The sequence below is a fragment of the Mustela erminea genome, chromosome 5 (assembly GCF_009829155.1).
Source record: "Mustela erminea isolate mMusErm1 chromosome 5, mMusErm1.Pri, whole genome shotgun sequence".
NCBI lineage: Eukaryota > Metazoa > Chordata > Mammalia > Carnivora > Mustelidae > Mustela > Mustela erminea.
In genome coordinates, this window is record NC_045618.1 from 25,217,269 (window position 1) to 25,229,866 (window position 12,598).

The 12,598-nt window shown below is 35.3% G+C and overlaps 1 pseudogene; it reads right to left on the reverse strand.

The window, feature by feature from the left end:
* Positions 1-385: 385 nt before the first annotated feature.
* On the reverse strand, positions 386-862 carry LOC116589901 (annotated as a pseudogene).
* Between the last annotated feature and the right edge of the window lie 11,736 nt (positions 863-12,598).

Sequence of the window (12,598 nt, forward strand, 5' to 3'; positions counted from 1 at the left end):
AACAGGCTTTCCCTTTCTCCATCATTCCCAGAACAAACACAGAAGTTTAATCAGGTATTGATATAATAAAGCTGAATTCCCTTAAAAAATTGATAAGCTAATAGGCAAAAGCTCATACATAAAGTTTAGTTAGGCTGTGAGTCTTGTGAGAAGCTGGGAGACAATCCCATAAATTCATCTCAGCAAGGAACCAAATCTCTAAATTTCTTGCATACAATTTCTCTCAAACCCTTCCCTCAAAGACTAAATTCTAAAAATAACCAGGTGATTTGGAGAAGAGGCTTGGATTTACCTGTTATTTCCTCCTTAATGTGATTTGAATTGCATGACAGAGCAGAGGTTAAAAAAGTGAACAGTCAGTTCTCAAGGCATTAAGTAAAAAAGGTTAGAGTTTCCACAGTATGATGACAGCTTTGCAGATGCCCACATCATGATAGTTGAGACAAAAAAGTCCAGCAAAGATTAAAGCTGAGAGTGCCAAAACACCTACCTTGGCAGGTTTCTACAAAGCATTGCCTCAAACATAGTCAGGAACCATTTGTCCAAGGCCCCAACTGACTATGGAGAGTGAGGTCTGCATCTAGGAAGTAGTTGTCCATTGCAGAGCCAAGATTCAAATAAGCAGCTGGATTGGGTCCAGGAGCAAAAATTTGACAACCCTCTAAGCAGTGGAGAGATGCAGCCTTAGAACCAGAATGGTAGTTGAGTGACAGGTGAGTGTTCTCTGTTCTACACCATTCTGAGGTAGGCTGGTCAAGGAGAAATGCTGAGACATGAGCAGGTCTGACACTGGGATTTGGAGAAACAGAGTTCAGCCCTCTTGCACACTTCACAGGACACTTCGCCTCCAGGGACTTGCCATCTCTCTCCTGAAGGCTCAAGGTCCTAAGATTGACATTCTTTTTCTCTCTAGAGTGAGTTGGGGAGGAGCAGAGTGAGAGGGAGAGATCCCAAGCAGCATGGCCCAATGTTGGACGGGATCTCACATCCCTGAGATGGTGACCTGGGGCGAAATCAAGATCCAACACGCAACCAACAGAGCCACCCAGGTGATCCTCTAAGACTGACTTTTAATGGATGCAGGACTGCCTGGCCCTTTTCCTAGACAGAATCTGATTGAGAGCATAGGTTCAGAGTCAATCTCTTTCTCATGTATTTATTCCCTGTGTAGCCTTTGGTAAGTTACATACATGTGTAATCCTCAGTTTGTTCATCCAAAAAATAAGGATTAAAAATATCATCTATTGCATAGGGTTGTTGAAAAGATTAAAATATAGGATACAAGTAATATGTTTAATATAATACATAGACAAAAATTTTTCCCTCTTACTACATCATATACTTTCTTCTTAGAACATTGTTATAGAGAACCAGGACTCTACTCTCTTTTTCCCCCCATAAATTATTGTATTTCTAAGAAAGTGGGTAAGAAATTATCTGTGGACTGTAAAAGTTGACATTCCTCTGCAGCTATGACTTTTTTTTTTTTTTAATTGTTAGCATCCCTTGAACTTCTGGGCTAATTCTTTACATAAGCTGTTTTCAGATTCTATTCTGTTTTACAGAATTTAACAGGGCATGGCAAGCAGGCCAAACCCAGAGATCATTTAATCAGCTGCAAATAAGTCCCCAGTACAATTTTATTAAAAAAAAAAATCCTCCTAGAGGAGAACATAGGCAGTAATCTCTTCAATATCAGCCACAGCAACTTCTTTCAAGATATGTCTCCAAAGGCAAAGGAAACAAAAGCAAAGATGAACTTTTGGGACTTCATCAAAATCAAAAGCTTCTGCACAGCAAAGGAAACAGTCAAGAAAACAAAGAGGCAACCACGGAATGGGAGAAGATATTCGCAAATGACAGTACAGACAAAAGGTTGATATCCAGGATCTATAATGAACTCCTCAATCTCAACACACACAAAACAGACAATCATATCAAAAAATGGGCAGAAGATATGGACAGACACTTCTCCAATAAAGACATACAAATGGCTATCAGACACATGAAAAAATGCTCATCATCACTAGCCATCAGGGAGATTCAAATTAAAACTACATTGACTTATTTCGCTAAGCATGATACGCTCTAGTTCCATCCATGTTGTCGCAAATGGCAGGATTTCATTTCTTTTGATGGCTGCATAGTATTCCATTGTGTATATATACCACATCTTCTTGATCCATTCATCTGTTGATGGACATCTAGGTTCTTTCCATAGTTTGGCTATTGTGGACATTGCTGCTATAAACATTCGGGTGCATGTGCCCCTTTGGATCACTACGTTTGTATCCTTAGGGTAAATACCCAATAGTGCAATTGCTGGGGATAGAGTATTATGCCTCCATCAGAAAGGATGAATACCCAACTTTTGTAGCAACATGGACGGGACTGGAAGAGATTATGCTGAGTGAAATAAGTCAAGCAGAGAGAGTCAATTATCATATGGTTTCACTTATTTGTGGAGCATAACAAATAGCATGGAGGACATGGGGACTTAGAGTGGAGAAGGGAGTTGGGGGAAATTGGAAGGGGAGGTGAACCATGAGAGACTATGGACTCTGAAAAACAATCTGAGGGTTTTGAAGGGACGGGGGGTGGGAGGTTGGGGTACCAGGTGGTGGGTATTATAGAGGGCACGGATTGCATGGAGCACGGGGTGTGGTGCAAAAATAATGAATACTGTTATGCTGGAAATAAAAAAAAAAAAACTACATTGAGATATCATCTTACACCAGTTAGAATGGCCAAAATTAACAAAACAGGAAACAACATGTGTTGGAGAGGATGTGGAGAAAGGGGAACCCTCTTCCACTGTTGGTGGAAATGCAAGTTGGTGCAGCCTCTTTGGAGAACAGTGTGGAGATTCTTCAAGAAATTAAAAATAGAACTTCCCTATGACCCTGCTATTGCACTCCTGGGTATTTACCCCAAAGATACAGATGTAGTGAAAAGAAGGGCCATCTGTACCCCAATGTTTATAGCAGCAATGGCCACGGTCGCCAAACTGTGGAAAGAACCAAGATGCCCTTCAATGGATGAATGGATAAGGAAGATGTGGTCCATATACACTATGGAGTATTATGCCTCCATCAGAAAGGACGAATACCCAACTTTTGTAGCAACATGGATGGGACTGGAAGAGATTATGCTGAGTGAAATAAGTCGAGCAGAGAGAGTCAATTATCATATGGTTTCACTTATTTATGGAGCATAAAAAATAGCATGGAGGACATGGGGAGTTAGAGAGAAGGGAGTTGGGGGAAATTGGAAGGGGAGGTGAACCATGAGAAACTATGGACTCTGAAAAACAATCTGAAGGTTTTGAAGGGGCGGGGGGTGGGAGGTTGGGGTACCAGGTGGTGGGTATCATAGAGGGCACAGACTGCATGGAGCACTAAATGTGGTGCAAAAATAATGAATACTGTTATGCTGAAAAAAATATATATAATGGATAAAATATTTTAAAAATAGTTATAGTTTTATTTCTTAGTGCTATTCTGTGCTACTATGGACAAACAAGATTTGCCCTGCATTATGCTCTTAATTCAACTAAAAATTTAGGTATACAATTCAAGTATAATTGCATGTGCTATCATGTGTGGGCAAGAAAAGGCACTTGAGTGTTCCCTCTTCCCCATTTCTGTAGCATAATAAACTAAGGAAATACCAGAAGGGACAGAGAGATATTCTTTTATTAATAAAATAATTACTAATGAGTATAATAGCAGCTATTAGATTTATTTTCAAAGATGTGTCAAAACATGTTTTAATTCCTCATCATTTAGTATGTGCATGACAGGCATTCAGCTCTCTGATGCAAAGAACATCTTTTCTTTCTGGAGGATGTTTGGGTCCTGTTGATGCACTGTGACCAATGTAAGTGGCCCAAATGCACTGTACCCTCAAGACATGGATTCACCTGATTACTGGCCATAGCCTCTCCATGGTCCTTTTTCACATGCTCCTGCTCTGTCCCAGATCCCTGCCTTTGTCCTTCCCTGACCAATGTCAGAGAGTATCCCTGAGTGAAAAGCTCTTTATAAAACAAGAAGAGGTGGAATGACCAAGGCTAATCAGATTTGCCCTCTTTGAATTGGACAGAGAAATATGGAGGAAGGGTCCAGTCAGTTTCAGCAGAAGGTGTTGAGATGAAGGAGCAAAGGGTGGCCGTAGGAGACCATGAGGAAGCTAGGAGTTTGAGTCAGCAGAAACTGCAAGAAAAAGAAAGCTCTTTAGGGAACCAGGTGAGGTGTGCAGTTAGAAGAAATATGAGTGTTACGCAGAGACTGAAGATGGCCATATCCTTTTGCTGCCTTGTGTCCCTAGTGACCTGCAGCTGACATTTCCTGCACAATTATGGTGTTTAGCTTTGTGTAAGTACCATATACACACTATTCCTGAGTCCATATGAGATTCTTCCTCCCTTATTTCCACGTTTATCCTTATTATCAAGGCTCCACACTTTCCTTCTGTTACCTGAATTGTCTAAGTAATATAACAGCCATATTTCCCTACAAGAGTCAGCATTATCAAAGGAAAGATCCCCCACGTTCCAGAGTAGCTCAAATGGCTTTCTTGGGTACTAGAATGTTCTTACATGTTCTGTTTTAGGTTGAGTTCAAGCTGGTTCCACTGGGGAAACCTATTGATTATGGTTACTGAAGCTTTTCTGGGAATAAATTACAAATGTACTTAAGTCTGAAAATTGCAAATTTTCACAGAGACTCATCTTTATAGCCTTCTTTCATAACCAGGAAGTAGTGTAGATATAAAAGCTATTTTACAGAGTACAACATAGGCAGTCCTTGCTCTGCATGGCAGTGTAGGACTATATAAATGCTCATGCAAGGTGAAGCTATGCAAAGCAGAACAATCAAAGGGACTCTCCTGAAACCTTTAGAAATTTTTTTGAAACGTCAAAACTTGCTGAAACATAAAAAATTAAAATATTAAACATTACATTTTAAAAAGACTCTATTTACTTATTTTAGAGACAGAGTACAAGCAGGTAGAGGGACAGCAGGAGAGGAAGGGGGAAAATCCCAAACACTCTCCATGCTGAGTGCAGAACCCAATGCAGGGTTTGATCTCAGGCCTCTGAAATCAAGAACTGAGCTGAAATCAAGAGTCAGATATTTAACCAACTGAGCCTTCCAGGTACCCCTAAATGTTAACATTTTAAAATGTACTCTAAATTTTAAAATTTAATTTTAAGGTAATTAAACATTGAATTTTTAATCTCTTAATTAAAATTTAAATGTAACTTAAAAATTTAATATAAACTAAATAGTAACATTCAAATTTTAATTAAATATTAACATTTGTTGAAACATCCAATTTTGTGAAACATTAAATATATAGGGACATACAATAAATAAATAATAAACTGTATACTATATGATAAAAAGTACAGTGTAATAATTTTTGTAAATTAAATTTTTAAAATTAATTTTTTTATAATTTCAAATTTATGGAAAAAAATGTAAAACTGATATAAGGAACTTTACCCCCATTGTTTCCATTTTCCCCATTTGCTTTCTCATTATTACTTTTTCTCTTCCCCACACCTCTTTTAAATCTGACAGGATGTTTGGGTCACTCACTGTCTCCAGAGTGTATTTCCCAAGAACAAGGAATCCTATACAATGATCAGAACAGGAAATGTAAACATTGACACTCTTATCAAATCCAGAGTCTATATTCAAGTTTTCTCACCTGTCCCAATAATATTCGTTATAGATATTTAGCCAAGTGCAGGATCCAGCCCAAGATCAAGCATTGCTTTCAAATGTCACATCTCTTTAGTTTCTTTTAATCTGGAGCAGGTCTGCAACCTTTTCCTTTAATTTTTTCCAGTTTTATTGAGGTATAATTGAAATGTGCCATTGTATAAGTTTAAGGGATACACTGTAATTTAAAACATTAGAAATCTTAAGAACTGAAGTGTTTTATTTCACTGTGAAAAGATTTCCAGCACTTGCCTTCTTCTCATGGTATAGCTTACAATACAAAGTTAACATCTTTTCTATGCCTTGGTAAGCCATCACAGTCCTTTCTGTTTGGGTCACTTTGACATTTTATTCTTTGTGTTTTCAATGCTCTGACATATCTCTTATCATAATTTTTTTTTTGCCCACCTCACATTTTCTGATACACCTTTCCTTCTCTTTGTCACAGACACTTTCCTAATCTATGCCAATAAGCTCTCCTTCACTACTATCAACCTGGCTGCACATGTAGAATTTTTCAAGTGGCAGCCATGCCAACATTCCCCTGGTCAGGTATTTCCTCTAGAACTCTATTCACTTTCAATCTAACTGCTTTTCCACTTTACCGCTTTTCATTTATTTTTGCACTTTCATCTTTGTTGGCTAATTCTCTTTCAATGATCTATTTTTGTAAAATGTCAGGTGGGTTTATCACTGAGAGAAAAGGAGACAACACCATTATGTGCTTTGCTGTTTGCATGTGACCTGATAACAAATGCTCAGTGACCCATTACCAGTACACTTGATCATGCTGTGCAGTTATTATCTATAGAGTGGTTTGTAGAATGAAGACATAGCAGCAGTCTGCCTTTTATAAAATTAATCACAGTCCATATACCATGTAACTAAAATTCACACATGTGGGAACCATGCAATATATGGACTACCTTTGTCTGATCCAAATTCCCATTATCTGACAACTATTGACAACTTTTTCAAAGATGAAAGTGCTCTGGGAAAATAGGACACAATATTTCACATCAAGGCAGACCTTTGTCGCTATACTGTACATTAGGTCCCCAGAATTTATTAGTCTTACAACTGAAAGCTTATAATCTTTGACAACATCTCCCCATTTCACCCACCTCCCAGCCCTTGCCAACCATCATTTTACTCTCTTTTTCTATGAGTTCAGCTTTTTGAGATTCTGCATGTGAGATTATACAGTGTTTGTCTTTGTCTGACTTATTTCACTTTAAATAACATCCTCAAGGTCTATCCATATTGTTGCAAACTAAGGATTTCCTTTTTTCTTATGGCTAAATAATATTATATTGTATTCTAGTGTGTGTGTGTGTGTGTTTGTGTGTGTATGATTGTATGTAGATATAAACAGCTGGTGTATGGTGAATCCTACCCATGTGCTAGGTAGTATTGTAAACAGTTTATATGTATAAACTCATTTAGTTCTAACAGTAATTCATACTAACATTTAAGTTCTACAAAAACAGGAATTTTGGTTTGCAGCTATTTCTCCCAAGCACAGGACAAGCCCTAATACATGATAGATGTTTAATAAATATACAGTAAACAAATGAAGAAATAAATGAATAAACAAGTTTGTGATGTTGATCTTATTGTTCTACCCATTTTGGAGACAAGGAAATTAGAGTACAGAGAAAGTACTTAATTAACACAAGGTCCCACTACTAGAAATTAACAGGGCCATTCATACAAGCTGATGTAGCTATATTAATGTCAGACTGAATATATTTTGATGGCAAAAATCATTACAAGAGGGTCATTAAATAATGCAAATATATCCAATAGACCAGGGATATATGACAGCTCTAAACTTGTATAAAACTAATAACATAGTCTCAAAATATATTAAACCAAACTGATAGCATTACAGGGAAAAGTGGATAAATCCTCCATACTAATAGAAGGTGTTAACATAACTCTTTCAGTAACTAGAGACCAAAGAGACAAAAAGTAAGTAGGCAACAGAGCATTTGAATAGCAAAATTTAAAACTTTGACTTAACATATATAGAACATGTGATTACTATAAATAACACATGCTTTTCAGACACAAAAGAGTATTTGTTGACCAGAAATGGGCAATAAGTGAGTCTCAACAAATTCTAAAATATTGGTATCATGAAAACTATGTTCTCTGCCACAAAATACAGCATAATCAAGTGAGATTTATTTCTGGGATGCAAGGATGGTGCAAAATCAATAAATGCAAATCAATAAATTTGATATATCCCATTAACAGAATGAAAGGTAAAAATCAATGATCATTATAATAGATGAAGAAAAACCATTTGACAAAATATGGCATCATTTTATGACCAAAAAATAAAAAAGTCTCAACATTCAGTATTGAAGGAATATACCTCAAAATAATAAAGGCCATATATGAAAAGTACACTGCTAACATTATACTCAACCATGAAAGGTTGAAAATTTTCCCCCTAAGATCAAGATCAAGAGAAAGGTGTCTGCTCTAAACACTCCTATTCAACATAGTACTAGGCATCCCAATCAGAGCAATCAAGGCAATAAAAACAATAAAGACATACAAATCAGGAAAGAAGATATGAAATTGTCTTTGTTTGCAGATTATATATTCTTATATGGAGAAAATCCTAAAGATCAAAACACTTTTAGAACTAATCAATGAATTCAGTAAGGTTGTAGTACACAAAATTAACATAAAGAAATCAGTTGTGTTTCTATATAACAAAAAATAAATATATGAAAAAGAAATAAAGAAAACAAAAATTGGGTCCCTAACTTACACCATTCATAAAAATTACCTAAAAATGTATTAAACACTTAACTGTAAGACCTGAAACCACAATACTCCTAAAAGAAAAGAGGAAAAAACCTTCCTTGACATTGGTATTGGAAAGGATTTTTTTTTGACACAACAGTTAAAACACAAGCAGCAAAAGCAAAAATAAATAAGTAGAACTATATCAAACTCAAAAGCTCTGCACAGCAAAAGAAACAATGAACAAAATGAAAAGATAAGCTATGAAATGGAAAAAATATTTGCAAACTATGTATCTGATAAGCATTTAGTATCCAAGAAAGGAACTCATAAATTCAGTAGCAAAATAAACAAAAACCAATTCAACTTAAAAAAAAAAATGGGCAGGGGAACACATGGGTGGCTAAGTCAGTTAAGTATCTGACTCTTGATTTTGGGGCAGGTCATGATCTCAAGGTTGTGAGATTGAGCCCAGCATCAGGCTCCATGCTGGGTGTGGAGTTTGCTTAAGATGATCTCTATCCCTCTCATTCTGCCACTACCTAATCCTCTCTCCCTCTAAAAAAAAAAATAAATAAATAAAAAAGGCAGAAGAACTGAAAATATATTCTTCCAAAAAAGACATACAAATGGCCAACAGGTAAATGAAAAGATGGTCAACATCACTAGTCATCAGGGTAATGCAAACAAAACCATGATAAAATGCCACTTCACATCTGTTAAAATGGTTATCATTGGGACACCTGGGTGGCTCAGTTGGTTGGGCAGCTGCCTTCAGCTCGGGTCATGATCCTGGCGTCAAGCTATAACAAGTGTTAGTAAGGATGTGGAGAAACAGGAACCCTTGTACACTGTTGAGGGGAATGTAAATTGTTATAGCCACTATGGACACAGTGTTGAGTTTCCTCAAAAGACCAAAAATAGAGCTACCATATGATCCAGCAATCCCACTTCTGGGTATGTATCAGAAGAAAATGAAACCAGAATCTCACAGAGATATATGTATGTATGTCCATGATTACTGCAGCATTATTCACAATAGTCAAGATATGGAAACAACCTGTGTCCCTCTACAATGAATGGGTAAAGAAGATGTGAATATATATACATATATATGTATGTATGTATCTACCTATCTCTCTCTCTATATAAAATATGTATATTTATAATCATTATGTAAAGTATAATTATATTCATTCATTATATAAAATATAATTCATTCATTATATAAAATTATATAATTCATTCATTATATAAAATTCATTCATTCATTATATAAAATATAATTATATCATATAAAATATAATTATATAAAATATAGTGTGTCCTATTTTGTATATCCCTTAAATGGCATATAGCTAAATTTGGTTAATTATCTAGTCTGATATTTATTATTCTTTATCATTTACTTGGTATTTATTCCATTTTATTTATTGTTATCATTAGTATATTTGGATTTGATTTTCCTGTTTTTTCCCAGTCCTTCTCTCCTCTTTTAACTCTTTATTATCTTGACGTTGGGGAGGAGTTCAAGAGATTGTACCAATTTGGGGATATTTTCTTTGTAAATTATCCATGTGGTGATTTGCTTTAACTATATCATGTATCATGATTTGTGTCTTTATAGAAACTTCCATTTTAACATGTTTAACATAAGAAGGTTCTCTTAAGATCCTTCATATCTAGTTGACTGATGGCATTGTTGAGTTTAATTATGTCCTTACTCATTTTCTGCCTGGTGGATCTGTCCATTTCTGATAGAGAAGTGTTAAATTCTCCAACTATAAAAGTGGATTAATCTACTCACAATTCTGTCAGCTTTTGCGTCATGAATTTGATGCTCTGTTGTCAGGATATCTATGTTAAGAATTGTTTGTTTTCTTGGAGAATTGACCAGTTTATCATTGTGTGATGACTCTCTTTATTCCTGATAACTTTCTGTGTTCTGAAGTCTGTTTTGTCCAAAGTAGTAATGTTATTTCCATTTTCTTTTGATTGTTAGCATGGTATATCTTTCTCCATCCATTTAATTTTTTTTATTCTGAATGTTGATTTTATTAACATATAATGTATCATTTGCTTCAGGGGTACAGGTCTGTGAATCATCAGTCTTATACAGCACTCACATAGCACATGTCCCAAAGTGCTCCAGTGTCCTCCCCAATGTTCATAACCCAGGCACCCTATCCCTTCCCCCTCACCCCCCAGTAATCTTCAGTTTGTTTCCAGAGATTAAGAGTCTCTTATGGTTTGTTTCGCTCCAGTCGCATCTTGTTTCATTTACTTTTAATCTACGTGTTTCTTTATATTTAATGTAGGTTTCTTTTAGGAAACATATAATTGGTTCCTGTTTCTTGAGCCAATCTGACAATATTTTAATTGGTGCAGGCTGTTGACAAATAAAGTAATTATTAATATAGGTGTATTAATAGCTACCATATATGTTACTGTTTTTGATTTGTTGCTTTTGTCCTTTGTTCCTGTTTTTGTCTTTCACTTTTTCTTTCTTTTGTGGTTAATTGAGCATTTAAAATTATTCCATTACTCAACATAACTATATCAAACTAAAAAGCTCTGCACAGAAAAAAACAACCAACAAAATGTACTTAGTAATTGTATTTTGTACTTTGTTTTTACTTTTTAAATATTTACCCTAGAGTTTGCAGTATACATTTACAATTAATCCAAGGCTATTACTTTTAAGTAATGCTACACGGCACAATAGGCAGTGCAAATACTTCATATAAGAAAATAATCCTAATTCTTTCCTCTCATCACTTGGAGCATTCATTTTACATATACATAAACATAGATGTAATAAAAACATTGTTATTATTTTGAACTGTTACGTGTTAGATTAATTAAGAACAAGAATGATGAAAATTTTCTTTTAACCTATGCTTATTCCCTCTCCAATGTCCTTCCTTTATTTAGATCCAAGTTTCTGATCTATATAACTTTTCTTCTTTCTGAAGATTCCTTTTAACATTTCTCACAGACAGATCTGCTGGTAACAAATTCTTTCAATTTTTGCCTGGGAAAGACGTTATTTCTCCTTCACTTTTGAAAAAATAGGTACAGAATTCTAGGTGTGTTTTTTTTTTTCCTCTCTCTCTCTCTAATAATTATTTCACTCCTTCTCTTCTAGATTGTGTGATTTTTGAGGAGAAGTCAGATATAATTCTTATCTTTGGTTCTCTATAGGTAAGGTGTTTTTCCTCTGGCATCTCTCAGGATTTTTTCTTTATCTTTAACTTTCTGTAGATTGAAAATGATACAACTAAGTACAGTTCTATTTTTTTTTTTTTTTATTCTGGTTGTTGTTCTCTCAGATCCCTTATTCCGTGGTTTGGTATCTGATACTAATTTGGGGGAAATCTCTGTCATTATTATAAATGTTTTTTCCTGTTCCTTTCTCTCTTTCTTCTCCCTTTAAAGTTTTCATTACATGTAAATTATGCTTTTTGTAGCAGTTGCACAGTTATTATTAAATATTCCGTTCTCTCTTTCTCTCCTTTTCTTTTCAGGTATTTTTCTTTGTTTTTAGTTTTGGAGGTTTCTATTGACCTATCCTCACAACCAGAGATTTTTTTTTCCCCTTAGCTATGTTCAGATTACTAAGTCCATCGAAGTCATTCTTCATTTTTGTTACAATGATTTTAGCTTCTAGCATTTATTTTTGTTTTTTTCTTAGAATGTTTATCTCTGTGATTACATTGTCCATCTGTTCTTGCTTGCTGTTTCCTTTTCCATTAGAGTCTTTTGTATCTTAATCATAATTGTTTTAAGTTCTTGGTGTGATAATTCCAAGATTCTTGACATATTTGAATCTGGTTACAATGCTTCCTCCGTATCTTCAAACTGTGTGTTTTGTTTTGATTTGTTTTGTTTGTTTGTTTGTTTGTTTTTCTTTACCATGTCTTACAATTTTCTCTTGATAGCAGGATATGGTGCATATGTTAAGGGAACTACTATAAGGCTTTTACTAATGTGGTGATGAGGTGGGGTAAGGGAAAGTGTTTTATAGTCCTACAATTAAAGCTCAATCTTTTAGTGGACCTATGCTTCTGGACTATGAACTTTATCCATGGTTCACAGGGTCC